Source organism: Cyprinus carpio, chromosome A15 (assembly GCF_018340385.1).
Source record: "Cyprinus carpio isolate SPL01 chromosome A15, ASM1834038v1, whole genome shotgun sequence".
Classification (NCBI taxonomy): Eukaryota; Metazoa; Chordata; class Actinopteri; order Cypriniformes; family Cyprinidae; genus Cyprinus; species Cyprinus carpio.
This window is the reverse complement of record NC_056586.1, coordinates 6,651,054-6,671,976: the sequence shown is the minus strand read 5'-3', so window position 1 is coordinate 6,671,976 and position 20,923 is coordinate 6,651,054. Positions and strand designations below refer to the sequence as shown.

General features: G+C 36.5%; 1 pseudogene; it reads right to left on the bottom strand.

Moving 5' to 3' along the window:
• The window catches only part of LOC122147670, a 129,306-nt pseudogene extending 108,757 nt beyond the window's left edge, over positions 1-20,549 (bottom strand).
• Between the last annotated feature and the right edge of the window lie 374 nt (positions 20,550-20,923).

Sequence of the window (20,923 nt, the reverse complement as noted above, 5' to 3'; positions counted from 1 at the left end):
TGATTGGAAACCCATGTTAATTGTACCTGAAAATGTTAGTATGTATTGGTCATTGGGCCGAAGTTAGATCTGCTGCGGCAAGAGCAAGTACCTGAGACATCCAATAACAAATCCACACCATGCGCCTGTTATCATGTAATAAATTTGCTGCTGCCAATATTACATCATATGAATTTAACCCTGAGAGCAATACAGGAATCACCTGCCGTAGTTAGAAGTCTATCCAGGTTGGAGCTGTGGAAGGGTAGAGTGTTTCTGACACAGCCAAGCTGCACACGTGGCTACTGGCCACTCTAGTAATAAGTTGCGGCGGGACAAGCGAGCTCAATGGGCTACTGAATACAGGAGAAGACACCAATCAGCTGTGCCAAGGGATAATTGAGGTCTTGCACAAAAACCATCAAGGTTTTCAATGCCACGAACTCTGTATAATTCTATTTTTCACTCATTACCTTTTTTTTTGTATTTTCTTTATTATTTTAACCAAATAACCTGGACGGATACTGCCAATTTTCCTTATATTCCAATTTGGTTTTGTGGCCAGTATGTTCCAATTCGGGGGGGTTCCTAGATGCCCTGTTGCAAATATTACACAATTAAGATCTGATTTGAGCACAAAAAATAATAATATAATAAGTCATAGTAGTAATATAAAAAATCATTATGTTTCAATAATCACCTCTTGTTTTAATTTTCCAACATCCCGTCTTAACCCTATTTGAACTCAATACCTGAAAGTGTTTAAGTATTATTGATTATCCCTTTGTGATTTCAGTTAAAACAGGATGGTTCAATAGTCTTAAATTCAACTATCTATCTTTTTATAGCTCTGAAGACACTTTTTTTTTTTCTTTTTCATCTCATTAGGAATGCAATGTGACCAAACAGAGGTGTTTAGATGAGTCATCGCCTAAAGTGCTGGTGTTTTCATAAAAAAATAAATATTTTTTGCGTGGCTGACTGAATACCTCTTTCAGGCGAATTCTCTCGTCAGAAACAACAAAGTGCAATGTATGTAGGTCGAATCTGTTGAGATATTAATTTTCATAGTGTTAAACAGCTTCAGGTGATTTTAATGGGAGTTTTAAAGAGTCTCTTAAACTAAACTGTAACGTGATGCAATTTTCTTTGATTAATGCTAAATGTTTCTTTGCTCTCTTTCTGCGTACAATGAAAAAGTTTTGTTATGATTAGTAGCCTAACTGAATGCAATGTATTTATTCATATTAACTTTCAATGTTAAATTCACATTAAGTATAAACTCATATTAAAAAATAAGTTATAGCATGACACCCATATCTGTTAATTACATTAAACAGACAGTTTTTGTGCATAGTTGAATATAGAATACATGTTATTAAGTTGCTTGGACCATCGTCCACTATAGATTCAAACATATCTATAAAGGTGAGAAATCAAAATATTTCATAAATTTCAGCGGTTTAATGCGTTTGGGGATTGTTCCAAAAAAAAGGGAAAAGAAAATAAAATAAAATACATAAAACACAAAAATGCTGTTGTGGCTGCTGTGTGTCCATGCACGAACCCAACTCGTGGCCCCTCAAAAGTAATAAGCATATGACGCCCCTGCCTGGCATTAACAGAAAATATTGTTATTGACATAAATTTGAACAAGAAAGAAAAATCCTTAATGAACAATAAGTTGAACAGTAAGCAAATTAAAGTTGAAGTGTTGAGAGAGCGATAAAGGTTAATCGTGTACGCCCATCGTTTCAAAAAATCAGTCACAGTTCAGTAGCTAGTCTGAGATTCTGTTTGCTTCAATAAAATGACAACCTCTTTACGCCGGGGCTTAATATCACATTAGAAATGGATAGCCTAAGATAAATAAATGAAATATTTTCACGTCTTAAGAGACTTAACCTAGTAAAGCAAACATACTTTTTTTGTGTTACGGAATTTCAAGATTCAAAACCCATTTTAAAGAGAGCAGTGGTTTAAAAGTTTTTTTTTTTTTTTTTTTAACTAACATCTATTGCCTTGATTCGGTTTAAAAAGGCCTGTGTTGCCCTTTTTTCTGTGCTTTGTCAATCAATGGCCAAAGGAGATTGCGCATAGCACTCTCTTTGATCATGAGGTCTTCTTTGAGGTACATCTTGTGTTTCTTACGAAAGTAATTCCTTTTGGTCCCTTCCATGTGATGGCCCCCTGGCCGTGCCTGGATGTGAATCTTATTATCACTGGCCTTTGGTTTCTTTCCCTTGCAGCTCTCTGCATTGTGTCTTCCAACTCGATGAGCAATGTCTAGATTGCTTGCCACAAAAATTCTTCTTTGACAAACCCAACACTTTGCAGATTTCCATTACCCGAGTCTTGTCATATCTTCTGCACACTCGGTCCAGCCCCTCCAATAGAAGATTCCATCTCCAACAGTACCCATCCTGATCATTTATTCTGTCCTCCAGTTCAGAGATGCGCTTCAGGTTTGCTTCATGTTTTCTTTTTTCACATCTTCTTTCTCCTTCCGAATGTCAAATATCTCTGAATGCACAACTTCCAGCGCTTATTTCAACAGGTTGATGCTGTTCGAATGTTCTTTTACCATGTCTTTTATTTTCTTTGGATGACTGTCTGATTATTTGAATGATGCTTTTGCTGTTCCTGGCTTAACGTCATCCGTTGCATCACCTTTTTCCATGCTTTATCGGCGGAGGTGCTTTGGATGGTGTATTTGGAGTTGAATCACTTTCTCCTTTTCTCCTTCCTTTTTGCAATGACATCTGTAGGAGTTGGTTTCACTAAAAAAGCTTTTTTTTTTTTCCGTCCATTTTTGGAGTTCAATATCAGTATCTCTTCAGGGGCTGACAAATCCATGATAACTTTCAGACTTTTCTATTCAAGTAAGAAACCTCAGACCTATAGAATTAATTAACTGTAGTAATTTCAAAGAAATCTCAATAACACCTAACAAGTGTGACTTATTCCTTACATCAACGTTGGTAAGATATACCCAAAGTTATTTTAAGCACCAGAACGTGTGTCTAATCAAGCCACCTTCTTGGTCCGACTCCTCTCGGTGACAAGACATTAAGAAATGACTAGTTCATCTCCCGAGTATTTGGTTCCGAGTCCTTACAAACACATGCATACAGTAGTTATTTTTTAACTCTTACAGGTACATGATGGGTTTCTGATCTCAAGGTGATCTCAGGTGGACTATTCTGACAATGTCTTTCATATTTTCTGGACCTTAACAGGGTATTTACTTCGCAGTCAATGGGACAGTCACAAGCCTCCCGGTTTTCATCCAAAATATCTTAAATTGTGTTCCGAGGACGAACAAAGATTTTACGTGTTTGGAACGACATGGGGGTAAGTGATTAATGACAAAATTGTCATTTTGGGAAGGAGTAACCCTTTAAAGAGAAAAAAACAAAACAAAACTAAATCTATTGTCATTTTCGTCAACGAATAAAAAACAAGACGAAAATGTTAGGGAGAGGACGATTTGGGGATAAGATTCATTCAGAATGAATCTGCTGCGTGGGTTCGGAGGTTAGATGCGTAAATATGAACCAGGGATAGCAGCCTTAGTTTATATTGTCCATGTCATTTATGTTAATCAAGCAACAAAAGATAGAAAGACTAAAAAATAAACTTTAGTAGCCCTAAAGATTAATCTAAAATTTATTTATATGAAAAGTATATAAATCTGTCTGCTTGAAAGAATAAAGAATATGGTAAGCAAGTTGCTATAAAAAATGCCTATATAACCATTGGTATTTCATTAAAAAGAAGACCATGTTCTTGTTCGTTATGAGAAGTGGTTTTATTTAATTTTAACATTAAGGCATGTTGTGTGTCACAGCAGTTAAATCAGTGTCTATCATGATAAAAGCCTTAAAGGGATACTCCATCCCATAATGAAAATTTTGTCATTACATAACTTATCCCTATGTCGTTCCAAACCCGTAAAAGCTTTGTTCGTCTTCGGAACACAATTTAACATATTTTGGAAGAAAACCGTGAGGCTTGACTGACTTAGTCTTGCAAATAAAACACAAATAAAGACTTTATTCTCCAAAATGGCGCTACACTGATGTGGAGAGCCACAGAGGAGACAAATTATTGAATTAAGTTTTTTTCGTGTTCAAAAAGTATTCTCGTCACTTCACAACATTATAGTTGAACCACTGATGGCAGATGGACATATTCTGATGATACTTTTCATACTTTTTCTGGACCTTTACAGTGTAACTTACTTGGCAATATATAGGACAGTCACTAGCCTCCCGGTTTTCATCCAAAATATCTTAAATTGTGTTCCGAAGGCGAACGTAGCTTTTATGGGTTTGGAACGACATGGGGGTAAGTGATTAATGATGAAATTTTCATTTTGGGGGTGGAGTATCCCTTTAATATGAAACCTAAATAATGAGATTGGACATTTTAGAGAAATGCTTAATAAATGAACTAAACCCATTAGGTTTTAGTTTTAGACTAAAACCTTATGATATTTAGTCAACTAAAACTAAAACAATTCAAATGACTAAAATATGACTAAAACTAAATGCTATTTTAGTCCAAAGACTATGACTTAAAATAAATTTAAAATTTGCTGTCAAAATTAACTGGTTTGAAGAGAAAAAATCTGTGGACTGCACAATTTTCTGTGAAATCCATCAATTTAAATCTGCAGACTGGCGGCAAATAGTTTTGCTACAGACTGTAGGCTTAATCGGACCAAAAGTTGAGTAGTGTATTCCAGGCCTCAAGCTGAGCTGGGTGCATCAGCAGCATCAAACAGCATCACATAGTAGATGAAGACACAGTGGTTAGTTTTGAATTAGTGCAATTAATGTAAATGAAACAATGATTAACACAGGTAACATTAATCTTTCTTTTGTTATTTCCCCCTTGTTTTGTTTTGCCCTTTCGCTACATTCAAACCTTCAATCTTAAAATATAAAAATTTATTATACATTTTTACTATATGTCTGCATTTGGCAGACTTGACAGACTTACACTGAATACAAGGTATACATTTTATCAGTTCATGTATTATACCTAAACATTGAACCAGGGGTGGTCTACTACTTGATCTACAGGATACAGGAGTGTTTACAGAGAAAAAATTAAAGAAAAATCCTGCAAAGCATGTGTATACATTGAATAATTGTTAACAAAAAAAAAAAAAAAAAAAAAACTGACAGGATATCATACTTTTCATGGTGTTTTATATTATGCTTTGTCTGCTTTATTTAATGAAATGATTGATAGAATTTCTAAATTGAGATCAGTTATAATATATCCAGTGGCCAATTTCTATAGCCCTGATGCTTAATTTAGGCATATCCCCGATTTTATTATAAAGATGTGTCAGCGTCTGTTGTTTATTAATTCTTGAGCTTGCTGTGTGAGGCGTTCCAGCCGCTTCTTTTAGGTCAGCTCTCTCTGCGCCCTTGCTCTGAGTCTTCTTTCAGCAGTTTGGCCAAACATCTGCCCCGTCCTCATTTCCAGCATTTGATGTCGCAATGTCTTAGCTGCATCTTTAGCATGAAAGAGGATTAGCAGCATGGGCACATAGTCTGTCAGGGCGTTGATAGATGACTATAAGCGAGACAGGACATTAATTAAAATAACATTCACTTAAAAAATAAAGTTATTTGAGCCACCTTTTGGTTGCCCCTTTGGTGAACCTCTAGTTGCCAATGCACTGGCAACATGCGGCCTGTCTGATCTTTCTTCACTACAAAAGGACCTTTGTAAAATGAAAAGGTTTCATGGATGTTAAAGGTTCTGAACATGATACCAACAACAACATTTAATTAAATATAAGTAAGCGATTTGTACGTGCATTCCCCTAAATCACTGACTCTGTTTATCTGAGCATCCCAACCAGCCTATACAGCAAACACTGACCAACCATCATTTTGGGGCAGGACTATCTTGTGGTTGACCAATGCCAGATGGATTGTTTGCAATTTTATTAGGTGACACTAGTGGCATGGAAATACCCACTTTACCTTTAAATTCCCTTTAGATATTACAGTGTGTACGTAACAGTATTGTAAGATAAATTATGCATGCAAATTAACATTTTTATAGTATGTAAATGAATGATTATGACTGTCACTATCAATAAATAAATACATTTCATAGCACGAGCTGTCACCCACCTCATAATAAAGAGCCAGTTTTTCTGGTACTAGATTTCTAGTATCCAACAATGCACAGCCTTTGGAATTTAAAACCATGTCATCTTCATGGAGGTTCTCATAGCGCTCTAGCCCAGTCATCTGAGGATGTCAGATTCCTCAAGTTTCTTTTGCAATACCTTGTCCTGGGTGAAAACCAGATGCTCCATAGCAATAAACTCCTTGATTCTTTTCTCCACTTTAGCCTGTTGTTTTAATTGAATCTCTTCAATCTTTTTCTGAGGAGTACAACATAATATATCAAAGATAATAATAATAAATTTTAATAATGATAATAATAATGTAAAAGTTTTACTTACAGAGACATTTAATTGCAGTAATGGGTACTGAACAAAACATAAATTACATACTTCCCTGAACTTATTTTGAACAATCTCTGAAAATGGGAAGACAGAAAAAAGGACAAGTAACGAATATATATTTATCTGATCATTTACAATTAGAAAATGACAAATGGTTGTCTTTAGAAATTATAAAAAAAGACCTCATTGTTTTATGTGTGCTGTAGACTGTTTTGAACTGTAAAAACAATCTGCACCATACAAAAGAGTGGGCCTACAGTATTTTTGAGTTACTCTGAAGGGGTTTAAAAAAAATCTTTATTTCCAAACATTTTTAAACTGTACATTTAGAAAAAATATACACTGTACCTTGTACATCTTTCAGTCTTTGCATAGCTGGCTCTTGAAGGGCTACCACATGGTCTTGGATGACATATTCAAATTTGCTGAACTCACTTAAATGTTAGCAATTCTCTGCCACGATGCATCTCATTTACTTTTCTATCATTTCTGTCATTTTGCATTGACTAAATGTGTGATAAAGATAAGAGAAAGTCAGGGTTCAGTTCTAAAAAGGAACCTATGGTTTTAACATATCTCGACTTACATGATACTTCTGTGTCTTTCAAGTGGCTGTCCCATTTCTTGAACACGGGACGTAGAAGTGCATGAATATTTCTGTCTTTTGAATGTCCTGTTCTACTCAGCTCATCGATTTGATCGTTGAAACTTTATTATTATCTATATAAGAAATCAATCACAATTAATCAGCCAATCAATTAACATTGAATAAAAATATATAAATAAAATGCAATAAAATTATTTAAGGATAGATAGTTATAATTTGCTTTATTCTCAGAGCTCTTACCTCACTGAGAAAAGGTCCCATCTTTTCTTCTTCCAGAGGTGGACCCTGATCATACTTTTTAAGCTCTTCTCGCACACCAGTATTCTAGCGTTAATCTGCTCAGTTAAGTGTGGTAGTGATTTCTGGTGTCAATAAGAAAATATATTTGGATGAATCAGCTGGCTAATTGCACCATATATATCCATAATACATCACACACTCCAATGAGTAACAACAGAGTGACACTTGGTTGATGCTAAAGACGTAGATCGAAGACTTACATTTTTAGTAGTATTTATAGATTTGTTTATTTACTTAAAAAAAAATAGAAGTCAAAATTTAGTGCTTGCGCCTTGATATGATCAACCAGTTCTTTGGTCAATTTCCTTTGTCAGGCATAGAGTAGATGCTTTATTTTCATTCAGTAAAAGAGCTGTCAAAAAAGATAAACACTAAAAAATATATATTTACTTATTGAAAACAAAACTATTAATCATTATGAAAAGTAATTTAAGTCATTAATTAATTACCTGAAATATCGGTGGTTTCTAAAGAATTCCATTTCCATGTCTATGGCTTCACCAAGAGGAATTTTGTTATTGATGTCACTCTGACCACGACATCGGACAATAATGTATCCCTTACTGAGAGGAAAACAACTCTGCCCTGGACAATGTTCAAAACATCAATCTCAGCTCCTTTGTCAATGAGATCTGGTTTTGTGAGAATTGCTAACCCATGCATAAAAAAAAAATAAAAATGGTTAGAATAGCAAGAATCATAAAGGGACAACATTTTTTTTTATAGAAATACAGTAAGTTTTCAAACCAAGAGTACTGTATCCATCAGGGTCTGCATGTTGTGCCCATTCTTAGTGCTTCTGTTGTTGTTATGTCAACATTGCAGGGCACAACAACTAAAATGATGGTTTCACTTTTGGAAATGTATTTCTGTATCAAGTTTTTGATCTAAAAAGATGACATATTTACTGATTAGGAGGAGAGAATCTTCAGGTCAATATGAAAAAACACTGAACCAATTGTACTTCCATAATATCCACAATAAAATGTTGTGCAGGAAAAATAATGCGGACAAGTAGGTATTATATCAGTATGGGGGCCAGATGACCCAGAATTAAGACACTAAATAAATATACTCAATTCTGTGTTTATGTTGACTTTAAATTACACCAGTCAGCTACAAATAGACTACCTTAAATATTAAAAACAAGTGTTCATCTCAGATCTTCTTTGATTTTGAAATTGAATGTGATGTATCAAAAATGAAATATGTCAAAATATGTATTTTTTCAAAGCTGCAGTTTAACACATAATAGTCGGACTAGGGCTGTCACAATATCAGATTTTTCACTTCATGATTATTGTGGCCACAAAAATTCACGATAACGATATATCATGAAATATATGGAGATCTTAAAAAAAAAAAAAAAAATACATAAAATAATAAATGATGTTATTGAAGTGAAATTCATCTTGATTTATTTTTTTCCTCCTTTTGACCAAATGAAACATGCCATTGCATAAAAATAACAATTACACAAAACAGAAGAGACTAAAATGCTAAAAAAAAGAGTTACTTATTGTAGTGATTCTCAGAGCCTCATTTGTTTCACTGACTGACACACCATGACAGATGATCGGACCAAACTAAAAGTAAGCGGCGCCCCTTCTCCACGTTTTTGTTTGCTGTGGTCTGAAAGCCTTTCTTTTTTTTTTTTTTTTTTCGTTTTTCCCTCCATGGCTATGGAAAACCGCTGCACGTTTCGCAGCCCTAGCCCACAGAGATCTCCCATTTGTGGAGACATGCTTGGGAGTTCTGCAGGCTCGCAGTGTGTAGGCCGTTGGATAATGCGATGCTGAAATTGCTGTTCTGGATAGGGGGCCAACGACCATCACACCCCGTGGATCTTCCCAGACACCACTGGACTGAGCTGGACGGAAGGGATCCTCTGGGTATCTTGAAAGCATCCTTCCCAGATCCATAAAACAGCAAGGTCCGCCAGCCGTTCCTTAGTCAAGTGGGGGTTGTGGGGGCTGGGGTCGCGGCCTCGGAGGCTGCTCTGCCATGGCCCCCTGATTTCCCTACTCCGCCATGGCCTCCTGGACAACCTGCTCTGCCATGGCTCCCCAAGCTGCCTATTCCGCCATGGCCTCCTAGGCTGCCTGGTCTGCCTGATCCGCCAAGGGTTCCGGAACGGGTACCACCCTGGAGGCCTGCCGTCTCGAGTAGGCCTGTCCTGGTCGTCATACCCTCGCTTGTCTTGTATTTAAGCCCCAGTCTGTTCAGTATTTGGTTGTCCGGTCACAGTTATCTTTTGTGTGTGTAGTCTCCATGTATCCTCATTTTTTTTATTAAAAGTTCCTTATTGCAATGATTCTCAGAGCCTCCTGCGTTTCCCTGCCTGACACACCGTGACAGCAAAAGCACTGACAGAACCCATCTAACGGTGTTGTTGAGTCCTCCAAATGCAAATTTTGCATGCAACAATCAGGCAGCAATTCACAGCATTTTGATCCAAAGGCATACAGGCACCGTCTAGGCAATGCCTACAAAAACAGTTGGTAGGGACGGCAACCAGTTACTTCCCGGGTTTGTGATGTAACACACCCTGATAAACCGTGCCCTTGGGAAAAGGCAGCAAAGGAGCCAATGCCATGCTGCGCTGCTTAAGAGAAGAGGGAGAGAAAATAGATGTGCAAGTAAAATTCTCTTCACATATGAATGCGATTCTGTCTTTCTAAACGATTCTAATGTATTCACAAGTTTCAAAATCAATGTTCTAAATGTTCTAAAGCAGTGGTTCTCAATCCTGTTCCTCTCTTCCCCCGCTCTTCACATGCTCTGGATCTCTCTCTCGCTCTCTCTCTCTCTCTCGCATTCATCTCATCTCCAGCAATGAACTGTTATAATTATACACTTATTTTCACATGAGAAGCGTTAAACATGGACGTGCGTGCAGTTGTCATACTGTATTAAAGCTTTAATTTAGGATAAAACCATGTATTAAAAGCTAACATAAGTAGTAGCATTTACAAATAACAGCGTATCTAAAAGTATGAGACAACAACAAACAAAAGAAGAAAAAAAAAACATAGGCCTACCATTAAAAGCCATGTTTGCATAGGTTCTGCATGATCCTCTTCAATAATATCCTCTGCTTCTCACATCGGGCTCAAGCTGATTAAGCGATAATTAACGACACCATTGCTTACAATACAACCGGAGCACATGCCGCTGAGGTGAGGGGCAGGACATTTAGACACGCACTAGGGGCGGTTTAGCCAATCACAACACACTGGGCTAGCTAACCTATCAGAGCCCATCACCTATTTCTGAGGGAGGGGCTTCATAAAAGAAGGAGATGATCAGCCCGTTTCTCAGAGAAGGGACAGAGCGGTTTGGAATATAGGTAAATTATGTGAAAAATAATGCGTTTTTTTTAAAAAACAAAAAAAACAAAGCATTAACACGTTAGACTGCACCCCATAAACACAATAAAGCCTAGGAAAAAAACACTGAACAACCCCTTTAAAAAAATGGGTCGCCAGAGTGATTTAAGGAAAATGTAGAGACCTATGTATGTAACAAAGTTCAAGACGCACAGGAGGAGACGGGAACCGGGTAAACATAATTTTAATAACAAAATAAACTAAAAACAGACGAAAGTAAGTGGCAGCTGCCTCATGGTAGATTCCAGTGCATATTTGTGTTCGCTCTCTTGAGAGCTTTGTTTCTATTTACAACATTTTTTGCAGTGTTGAGCAGTGTAGCCAATCACAGACCGATCTGCAAACTCACGATTCCACTCAATATAACAAATAAAGGGTAGACACAATGTAAATATAAGATTCATTGTGCAGTGTAGAGAGCTTCATTGATTATAACAGAACTTTGTGAGAATGCGATCAACTAAAATTAGTTTTTTAGTGATTAAAGGGTGCACTATTTGCGTGCTTTCTTCTATATCTATATATTGCATTTAAAATCTGAATAAAAGTTGTTTTTCATGACGCAGCGTTTCGGGAGTGAAATCCATATATAAATGGGGATTCTCTCTCAAAATCACAGTGATTGACAGTGATAATCAAGTAACACTTTACAATAAGGTTCATTAGTTAACAGTAGTTACCTGTATTAGTTAACATGAACTAAGCATGATACTTCTAAAGCATTTATTGATCTTAGTTAATTTTAATTTCAACATTTACTAATACATTATTAAAATAAAAATTTGTATTTGTTAACATTAGTTAATGCACTGTGAACTAATATGAACAAACAATGAATAACTGTATTTTCATTAACTAAGGTTAACAAAGATTAATTAATACTGTAACAAATGTATTGTTCATTGTTAGTTCATGTTAGTTAATACATTAACTAATGTTAACAAATTTACACGTTGTAAAGTGTTACAGATAATCATAAAAAAATGAAGGGACAATACATATAAGGGGTTGGCAATTAAAAAAAAGAGAGTGGGGGGGGAGGGGTGATCTTAAAAAAGTTTGAAATGCTAGGTACATATATATTTCTGAAATAAACACCTAATATTTTCCATAGAGAATCTATGTTTACACAGATGTAAAGCCTTGTCTATACGTAGTCACTGCCCCAGTCCGGGGTTGTGTAAAAGTCATTTTTTAGTCTGGTTGTTTGATGAGAGAGAGATGACAAATGTAGTTAAAATAAACACTGTTAACTATAGCAGCAAAGGATTATTATTCTGTTGAATGCAGAACTAAAAAAAACATGATAATGGCACCATTTGATCTTTGCTTGACCAATCAGCGGACAACAGGGCGTTTCATTACCACCCACACGGGGAAACCGGAATATTTAAGTTGGTTTATCCCATTTTCTGCCCCTGAAGATCTATATATAATATATATATATATATATATATATATAAAAAAATGAAAAAGGTGCCATTTTCTCATGTTTCTGTTGTGGCTTTTTAGTGGTTGGGGGTTTTTGTCTCAGATCTCGAGATAAAAAAATCAAACCTCGAGATTAAAAAATAAATAATAATGTGGTGAAAAATCTGGAACAGAAGACTTATGTACAGATTTGGTGCATTATTTACTGTACAGTGTATAAATAAAAATATGCATATGTATTTACATAATACTTGAATGACAGGCAATTGCTGAAAATGGAAAAATGAAATACCGAAAACAGGTAATAATTTCTGTGTTAGCTGTTTAAGATGGAGATGGCATGGGGGGAAATGTTTATGCTGAGATGGGTTCTAGTGGGCAGAGATCTGTAGGCATCTGCCTGAGGGGAGAACTGCAAACAGGTTGTGGCCTGGGTGAGAAGGGTCTGTGATGATGTTACATGCCCGTGTTCTTTACTCTGGAATTGTACAAGTCGGCTGAAGGTTGGGGCAGGTGCACCACACAATTATCCCTTCAGCTGTCCTGGACACTATGTTGCAGTCTTCTTATACTGATTTGCTGGCTGCCCAAACCAGACAGTTATAGAAGAGCACAGAACCGACTCAGTAAACAGCTGAGTAAAACTGTATAATTTGTGCCTGTGGCAGATTGAACCTTTTGAGTGGGGGGGGATGCAGTCCACTATCACCTCCAGGTCCACTATCCACCTCCAGGTCCACTATCACCTCCAGGCTCCAGTTGTTATGACTGCACCAGGACGAGACAGATGCACAACTTCTTGTCTGTAAGCAGACTCGTCACCATCCTGGATGAGGCAGATGACTTTAATGTTGTCCGCAAACTTCAGGAGTTTGACAACAGTGTCTTTAGAGGTGCAGTAATTTGTGTAAGGGAGGGAGGAGAGCAGTGGGGAGAGCACACATCCCCAGAGGAGCATCCAGTGCTGATGGTGCGGGTGCTGGATGGTGAGTTTTCCCAGCCTCACTAGCTGCTGCCGTCTGTCAGGGAGATGATGATCCACTGACAGATGGAGGTGAGTACAGAGAGCTGTGTCAATTTATTTCAGAAGTGCAAACTGCAGGGTGTCCAGCAAGGGTCCAGTGATATCCTTCAAGTAGGCCAACACCAGTCTCTCATATAACTTCATGACCACAGATGTTTAAAGCAAACAGGTCTGTAGTCATTTAGCCTGTGTTGTCTTTCCTTATTTCTGGTTCCTGAAGACTTTTGCATACATCACCTTCACAGATGTTAAGTACAGGCTGAGAAGCAGTAGGGGGGAGGGAGGTTGTCAATGGCTGTGTTGTGAGACGGTCAGAGCGGGTGTGGGGTGTGAGACCAGACATTTCAAACCTGCAGTAGAACTCGTTCAGGTCTTCAGCCAGATGTTGATTGGCCTCAGTGCTGGAGGATGGTGTCTTGTAGCTGGTGATGGCTTTCAGGCTCTTCCACGCTAATGCAGGGTTTTTTTTTTTCAGCTTTTCAGAGTAGCTTCTCTTAGCTACTCTTATCTCCCTATTCAGTGTGTATTTGGCCTGTTTGTACAAGGCTATGTTCCCACTCCTGCAGATGCCCTCTTTGGCCTGGTGAAGCTGTTTGAGTTTACATTTACATTTAATCATTTAGCAAAGCGACTTACAAGTGAGAACAATAGAAGCAATCAGACCAGCGAGAGAACAACAACAGTATACAAGTGCCAGGACAAGTCTCAATTAGTCTAGCACAGAACACGTAGCAAGGTTTTGTTTTTTTTCAAGAATAGAATAGAATAGAAAAGAAAAGGTAAGTGCTAGTATTAGTTGGTCAAGTGCTGGAGAAAAAGATGTGTCTTTAGATGTTTTTTGAAGATGAGTAAAGACTCAGCTGTTCGAATTGAGATTGGGACACAGTCCAGGAAAAGGTCTGTGAGAGTGATTCTGAACCTCTTTGGGATGGCGCCACAAGGCAAGCTTCTGGAGGGCACATAAGTTTAAACTAGTGAGTTTAGGTATATTGGTGCCACGCCAGTGCCGCATCAGTATCTTGAATTTGATGCGAGCAGCTACTGGTGGCCAGTGTAACCTGATGAGGATTAAGGAGTAATGTGAGCTTTTTTTGGCTCATTGAAGACAACTCTCGCTGCTGCATTCTGGATCGGTTGCAGAGTCTTGATAGAACATGCACGTTTTAGTTTTGCACTGAACCAAGGTTTGTCGTTGTTAAATGTTAAATAAGTCCTGGGGACAGTTTCAATAAGGAGGTTCAACCAACTCTGAGTTAAAACTTGAACTCTGAGTGGACTTACTCTGAGATAGGAAACTCAGAATTTTCGGTTTCAGAACAGCTGAATTGAGTTTAGCGTATGTACAACGACTATGAAAAGCCATGATCAATGGAGCTCCAATATTAAGATTCACCATGGCAACAGCTCCCCCAAAAAGACGTCTGCATACTTCAGTCAATATAAGTTTAATTCTTATCACTGTTATAATATCACAGGTGAAAACTGGCAGAACGGCAGGTTATTGAACTAATAGGCTATTCATTTTCATGGTTTCCCATAGGCAAAAATAAATAAATAAATAAATAAAACAATAGGCCTAATAATAATAATTTAACTGCATTTTTCTTATTTTACAAATAATATGCCAATAGGGTAAGAAAAATACGATAGATTTACTTTCTGTAAAAAGTCACTACTTTCTTAGATCCTAGGCTAAGTGCAATTAGATGCTATTTACACAGTGAAAATAGTGATATATCCTATTTTACCATGTAAAAAGCAGTTCTTTTCAATAAGAGTAAATAATAATTAGATGCTATTTATACTTTATTATGGCGGACACATACTATTTGCACCTCAGTATTGTTGTACATTAAAAGGATGCAATAACAGAGTGTAAATAATTATATTTATTAAAATTATAAAAAAAAATTATCATAATTAATCATTGGTTAGGAACTTTACTTCCACTTTTAGAACATTTTTCTTCATTTTTGTTGAAAAAAAATTCCAATGTGATATGTGATGGGAAACGTGAGAACGTGGTCAATCGCATCACAAGCTAGTTCTCTGCGCCCAACGTGTTACTGCCTACACCACTGAAACTGTGACACTGGAAGGCGGAGCTACTGTAAATTTGCACTTAATAGACACTCCGAATAATCTTGTTTTCCATTTGCATTAAGATTTTTATTACCACACTGGCAGCTAATTTTACTTAAGTAAAATGCACTTTACTTAGATCCCCAGGAACAAGACTAAATATCTTATATCATTTTCTTATATAGAAAATCCATGTTGATTTGCAAATTTTTAGATATTTGTACTTGGAAAAAAATAAATAAAAATTCTTAGTAAGAAAAGCATCTTTGCAGCGTGCATGAATGAATGAAGTATTTAAACATCGCTTGCAATTTAAAAAGGGGGAGGAGACCGAAAGAAAACTCTGGTTTTACCAAGTTTATTAAAATCACTGAGAATGATAATGAAAGAGCCCGGGTAGTGCTGCTCTGTGTGTATGATCTGATCAGCCAGCTGTTCTAGCGCCACGCTCACACACACGTCAGGAGGAATGTATGCGCTTTAGGGGGTATGTGTGAAAAACCCCTGCTGTGAATAAAAAGGCTTACAGTTAATAAAGAGAGCTTCCAAAATTTGTGCAGCACGTCTCCTTTAAAAAACCATCACATCTGTACACTAGACTTAATTGATATGAAAAAATAATCCACCACCTCTCGTTTTCCCTGACGTTAATATTAAATCAAATATTTGTAATATAATATGTCAATATAAAAAAAAAAAAAGAAAAAAAAGGAATGAACGCAACTGAACACGGACCATGTTTCATCATATAAAACATTTATTTCTGCATTTTACTCGGAATTTACTAGGAATTTACTGGAACGTCATTAGTTTTATTACTCTTATGAGTCTTGCTTGTGGACTTTCTGTGCAAGGCAACCCTCCGGTGTTGAGTATGAATGAAACTAATTACATGTGAGAGATTAGTGCTCAATAATGGTACTGGTGCTGGATTATTATGCATCTTATAGTCCTTTGTGTACTGTTCATTTTAAATATCGCCAATACTTGTATATTTCGGCATCCCTAATTAATATGATAAGGATTTTTCATTATTTAAATAGCATAATTATATCACATATCGAATAACATCGAAATATCGCATATCGCTAATTGGGACTTAAGGAGATAGCTACAGATCACGCAGAGAAGACTTTTTTACAAAAGTTGCTTTGAGGAAACACCACATACACTCACCTGATCTCCAATATCATCAGGCTGATCTTGCACAGGTACACGGGGTTATGCCAGGTAGATCGATCAGAGTGAGGTCACAAACATCAGGAGATGAAATTTCCAAAGTAACAAGTTCATCACTGATTCCAACCGTATTTCCAGCAAGATCATTTTGAGCTGTTGGATGCACATACAAGTTTTCAACAGACATACACGGGAGTATAGTTTTAATATCATTTAAATACTAAATTGTTGAATTTATTTTAATTTAATTTTTTGTTTTTACTGACCTTTTCTAACTAGGTTATCCACCATTAATGGGTCATAAAAGGTCTCTTTGTGACCACAGTAAGAAATAGTCCCTGACCATGGTCCTTTTTTGACCTTCCGCAGTTTCAGCTCAAGAGGACAGCGAGTGACGATACCTAGAAAAACATGACAGTATGAGGTTTTTCTCTGTACAAATGTGGCGTATTACACACAACTTACACAGAGAATGATACTTTTACTAGAACAACACAAAAACAAAGACCCCTTAAAATAAATGTATTGTACAGTAGTGTAATAATCAAAATATGTTTACAAGTGGGAAAAACAAACAGGATGGGTTCCATCATCTATGATCTATTGAATATGATTAGACTAGGTGGTGTTTCTTCTCATCGTGGTTAAGTAGCAGCAGGCGTGCAGGCCGAAGCACACTGGAACCGCGCTCAAAGAACACTAAAAGTGAAGACTAAAAGCATGACTAAAAGCAAAAGCTAAAAAGCAAAAGCAAAAAGCAAAATTTGATAGTGTCCTGAGTATTTAAACTGGCCTTTCGGCCACACCTTAAATGTTGTCTTGACCAATTAGATATTGTCTTTGCTCGGGGTGTTGCGATGTTTGTCCTGCCCATTCATAAATCATATGTTATCTTATCTTATCATGTGGTCCGAATTTTCCCCCTCTTGCAGGGTATAATTTTGGACATGATTCCTATGATAAGAATATGATACATTTGACAAATAACTGATGGTCAGAAACGTTTCAAGCAAGAAGATTCGAACACACACATACTTAACATGAATATGATTTCTTAAGCTATTCAATAGTTATTAAAAAGACATACACAATAAGTGATTAGAAACATGACAGTCAAATGTGTGTTTCATATATGATATGGAGTTAAGCAATGGACTGATATTCCTTTATAAGTCTTTTTATGAGTTCATTTTGGTGCATCTACATCTGTAAAAGACAGTTTTTGTGCCATTCTCTGACATAAGGACGTTCTGGGTAGACCAGGGGTTAAAAGGTCCCCTTAAAGGAATTTCAGTCTGGTTCTTGTCTTGTAGGTGGGGGAAGTAAATCCATGTGATCATGATTTCCATCATGGGTTTATATGTCATGGTTAGGCTGTGCATCTCTTTGACCATCAATCTGGATTACTTGCCCCAAATTTGACAATCTCTTCTCCGACCTGAAATTGTCAATAATCGTTCTAATGGTGTTAATTTTGAAAGTTGTTCTGTGAAAGAAATGGTTGGTTATCTTGCTTCAGACTGTGGTGCTAGGAGTTGATTAACAACATCCTGTTGCCTTTCTGTGGAATTCGACTCATGTTTCAACCATGCTCCCGATTGAATCTTTAATTTGTCTGGTTCGGGTCTGATACGCTACAGGGGGTCGAGGAGGCTGAAACCTTTGCACCCTCACCTGGTACCCTCTTGGGATCTCCCCTCTTGTGAATATGTAAATGGAATATAATTTAGATAAATTTTACTCATAATAAATTCAAGGGTTGTCAATAATTGTGGTCAATGTGTATTTGAGAAAAAACATATATTTCCTAATCATAAATAAGTGCTGCTGCTTTTCTGTGAAATTTTTAAAGTTCTTAAAATTAAAAAAAAAAAAGGATCTGCTAAATAAACAAATGTAAATGTTTATTTTTCATTTTTCAGTATTACTAAATGTCAGCTTTTGGCAACAATATTAATAAATGATCAGATAACGGTTATGGGGTCATTGTATATAAGCAATATCACACTTGTACCTGTGTGATCAATCTAAATCAGCATGGCTGTGAGTCAGCCATAGGGTTATGGTTAATGCCGTAGGTAATCATAGCTATGCGATAATAATAATAATAAAGCGATGGGTAAGAGTGTGATATTGCATTTATACAAACAAAACAATTTTTGTGTTTGTATTTAATTCTGAGTGATGAGTGAAAAGAAAAAAATTCTTTCTGTATGAAATACTTTCTTCTGCCACAGATTTAAATCTCTATTTGGTATTTTAATAGATAAGCCCAAACCTCCGTTACTAATCAGAAAATGCTGTTTTAGAACTAGTAATGAAGGAACATTGAGTTGCTTCATTGAAAGCTTATTGTATTACTGTATTAAAAGCTTACTGTATTAGAGTATAATGAGAGAGAAGGACTGTGTGAATGTGATTACCTGCATCTGATACAGCATTCATTCTTCATCTCAATCTCATATTCACAATAAAACATTAGTTGGAATGTCTGCTGATGAAAGTTATATCTTTGTCGTACTGTCCTTTCATCTGTTAAGGGTGATTTCCAATGACAGCGCTGCTTTAGTTGGCTGTGTTTTACAAGGGCTCTGTACGAAAGCTTAGGCTGCTGAATTGTAAAAGTTTCTAAGCAATTCAGTCAAAAGTGCAAAGGCAGCACTCTGATACAGCATTAAAGTTATATAAAAATATGAAGTTATGAGACTTTGCCCTCAGCCAAAACTATTTACTCTGGAACAAATAATAGATTAATGAGACAGACTATTGCCCATTAGATTTACCCAAAACAAATTATAGCTAATGACAGCGACATCAGAGTCAGCGCCAAATTCCCAAATAACTGGCCAAGGTGAGGCTGCCCTCAGGGGATCAAGAGGACTGAATGGACACCCTGGAGCTCACATCTAAAATATTGAGGCAAATTTTCAAAATAAGTCTAAAAAAAAACTAAATTCTTGCCTAAAGAAACCTCTTAAAAACTCTAAATACTGTGACACAAAACAGTATTATTTATAAAATTATAGAGGATTTGGGCATCCGCCATTACACTCGCTGTGAAGCTGCAAGTGGAGTGATACAAATATTGGGTGAATATATGATGGGTGGAAAGACCTCTCAAATCAATCAGATTCGAGGACCGGAAAGAAATGTTGTGCATATATTTCTCTCGCTCTCTCTCTGTCTCTCTCTCTCTTTCAAATAGGGGACCAAAAATGTTGCACCATGGCAATAAATAGCTTTTGTAATTCTCATTTTGTCACAAGGTGCTAAAATAAGATAACATGTTCAAAGGCTTACCACTTCCTCGAGGTAAAGCCACCCCAGAGAGTGCCTCCAAAACAGAGCTCTTTCCAGAACTCTGATCTCCTACCACTGCAATGGAAGGTAGATCCATATCCTTTTCAATGCCGATCAACCTCAGAGAGTCGATCAACTCAATCAAAGGCTGAACAGACTCAGTCAAATGATTGTGGAATGCTCCATGAGTTTGTGACTCTGAAAATGATCTAATAATTAAATTATCAAAAGAGAGAAACAAACAGAGACATTTTTAGATTTAGATTATTAATTACTGTAGATTTAGATACATATTCAACAGTGAATGTACAAGAATCACAAGAGAATTGTCATATTTTTTCTGAGCTGTCATGTTACAAACCAACAAATTTCACCACCACAGTACTTTTTTTTTTTTTTTTTAATCGTGCTAATTTCAAAGCTGGTATTTTATTTATCACAAATACACTCACTTAATTTGCCAAAACACACACACATGCACAAAACATGACTGAATACTGTACCTCTCTTCATCCTGACTATACATTGTTGGCCTGAAAATGAATTAAGAAATTCTAAAACTGAGATTACTTGGAATTTACTTTGTTAAATGAATTAATTAGGAGGAATTGTTGCAATAAGCTGTGTTAAAGCAACAATTTTAATGCTGCACTCTCACTTACCTCGATTAGTAATATTTAATGAAAAGAAAGAAACTGCGGTCTCCTTATTTTATGCTTGAGTTATGTGAAGAAACTTCAACATTTTAAAGGTATTTATAGTGTAGGGTGTGTTTCATAATATGTTAATGGTTGCACTCCAATAAAACTTAAGTTCCTTGTTTGTAAAGAACATGAGAAGACTCATCTGATGGACTCGACATGGAGACGAGGTAGAATCCAAATGTGGGAGGTTTGTTATCTCTCAGCAAACAAATACAATATATTAGGCATAGACATAGTTGATAAGGTAGGCAGGGTAAACAGAGATAAGTAATCAGCCCAAACCAGGCCACAAGAGCAAAAAACCGTAATCCAAAAGACAGCAATCAAATAAGGCAAACACAATTATCATAACAAGAAAACAATAAACAGGCAATGAAAAAAAAAAGAAAAAAAAAACACTCAAAGCAGTAAAAGACTGGCAATTCT